The sequence below is a fragment of the Choristoneura fumiferana genome, chromosome 14 (assembly GCF_025370935.1).
Source record: "Choristoneura fumiferana chromosome 14, NRCan_CFum_1, whole genome shotgun sequence".
Taxonomy (NCBI): Eukaryota; Metazoa; Arthropoda; class Insecta; order Lepidoptera; family Tortricidae; genus Choristoneura; species Choristoneura fumiferana.
In genome coordinates, this window is record NC_133485.1 from 11,215,877 (window position 1) to 11,218,298 (window position 2,422).

Below are 2,422 nucleotides of genomic sequence, written 5' to 3' on the forward strand. Positions count from 1 at the left end.
CGTTATAAGGTGAGGGTAAAAAGAGACTTTGAGGCATGATACAAGTTGTATTTAATTATAATTTAAACACTTACAATATTGGAGCGTCCCATCCCTCGGTTTGTTTTGTTTTGCTGTTTTTGGAGTAAATGTAATATTTTTGTGGCCTGTATTACTCTGTTAGTTTTAATTCACAAATTAAGCTCTCTTATTCTTTAAGCCTGTTCGTAGCTCTTATTCGTTATTCGTTTTAACTCAAATTTCTATCAACATTGTTATTATTATTGTTCCCATTAATGGCGATCAACATTGTTCTGGTTTTATTTCGTGTTTGTCTGCTGATGTCATAATTGTAATTGTCATATGTCAATGTCAAATTATTCTTATCTTTTTCATTACATGTACTGTTGCCATGATAATGTGGGCTATACAGCCAACTTATATTTTAGTCTCGTAGCTATTTTTGTATTTGATTTCACTTTGATTTGTTTTGTGTGACTTTCCGTAATTGCACTCTCCTGTGGCCCGGCGGAAGACCAGTGCTGGTTTTCAACCAGCGATATGCTGAGCCGGGACCTTTTTATAGCGGCAACATTTCCTATTGTTATTTTTACTTATTATGTGTCATTGCTGTTATAAATAAATTATTTTCTTTCTTTCTTTCTTTCTAGATAGGAAGTTCGATGCGCGAGCGTCCGTGCGTAAGACAAAGTAGGTAGGTAGCCGTTATAAATAGGGTGACGCACCGTAGACGCGTTTATGTAGCGGTGTACTAATGTTTTTTTTTTAATTATGATTCTTAACACGAAACAGTTTTCAGGTGTTCCGCATTTCTAAAGTTATCGTGCGGATAGGCTAAATTTTAAGAAACATCAAGACTTTTAGGGTGATGTCAACATTTTTATCAAGGCATTTCATTTCTCCGTGGCAACCCTATGCAAAACACCTCCCTTTGCTAACTAAAATGCACTCCGCCGACCCGTACAAAAAACTTGATTGCCTGCATGCATTATTGTTTAATATCAGCCGTTTAAATGTAGTTCAACATCTAAGAACCGCGGTAGAAAAGGTAATACCATGTAAACCATTCTGAAAGAAGGTAAGCATTGAATTATGTTCGGCTTACAATTAAATTCTTTCGTCAAAATTAAATTTCTGCGCCCAAATAATATTAAGACGAAGTTTTTATGGAATAACATCTATTACTGTTACTTCTCATAGTTACAAAGAGGGTCATTTTCCTTTACATAGTGTGATACTAGAATCAAACAATAAACAGATTAGGGGTTTTTAAATCACGTCTATGAATACTCACTGGTATCCATTAAAAATGGAGTTTTTTTTTATTGAATATAAAATGCAAATGGGACTAAATTATTGCCCTATTTTAATTTTCAATCCGCTTATCTTCCGTACGTAAATATCGCCAATCTGTACTAAATATGTGTGGTTTTTACAGGGGATGCTTTAAGTTTGGTTTATCATTTGATTTTAAGTGCAAATGAGGCCAAAGGTGTATTCTCACTGGTTCGGGTAAGTAATAGAATAAGTATATAAAGAAAAAACATATAATATTCATTACGTATAACTTCACTTTCTATATTTTTTTAAATATAACATACGTTTGCTATAATGCTCATAAAGTTTAATGATAAAATATATAATTTCATAATGTATAAAGAGCTTTGGACATGAATACATTGAGTATAATGATCAAATAATATAATATTCGCAACCTCCAGCAACCAAAACATATATCATTCATTTAATCTTACAACGGAAAACATAACGCACAAAAATATAAATTAAAATATTTTTATTTCACTTTTACGGTCTTCTCGCTGCAAAAAAAACCTAATGTCGAAGGCTAAGGCGGGAGCTACGCTCCGCTTTGCTTCCGCCTTAGCCTTCTGTAACCTAAACAGTAACAATCCAAGTCCCATAGTCAAAATACCACAAACGGGACTTATCACGCTATTATTATACAAGTAATATTTACCTCGACGTTTCGGCAACGTTACAGTTGTCGTGGTGGTCGTGGTCGTGGTTGTTGGAGTCAGGGCCAAACCACTGGATTGAGCTTCACAATCCCAAAATTCTGTCCACGGAACGTCATTTTTACTCAAGAATGGTACGTGAAGCGGTTGAAATAAAAAAGCATAAGAATTTCAACCGGGACGATGGGTATAAGCTTTCATCTTCGTGGTATCCTGTTATTAATAAGTGTCGGCGTCGGGATGAATGTTCGGAGGGACGATCGGACGTTGTTAGTGCTGTGTGTCGGTGTGATAGGGTGACTAATAAAAGTGACCAAGTGCGGGTAGTTCGTGATACGAGTGCCGGCACTATTAGTGATCAAGTGCGGGTAGTTCGAAGAACTCGCGCTGCTAGGCAGACTTGACACCCCACACTTCAGTCTACTCGTGACCACGGCAACTGTAAC

At 36.1% G+C, this 2,422-nt stretch overlaps 1 long non-coding RNA gene across 1 annotated transcript; it reads right to left on the bottom strand.

Annotated features, from left to right (window-relative positions):
• Positions 1 to 374: 374 nt before the first annotated feature.
• LOC141435118 (uncharacterized) lies at positions 375 to 642 on the bottom strand. Its single transcript, XR_012452116.1, has 2 exons — positions 556 to 642; positions 375 to 492 (listed from the first exon to the last, which is right to left on the bottom strand). It is a non-coding gene; the product is annotated as an uncharacterized lncRNA (long non-coding RNA).
• Between the last annotated feature and the right edge of the window lie 1,780 nt (positions 643 to 2,422).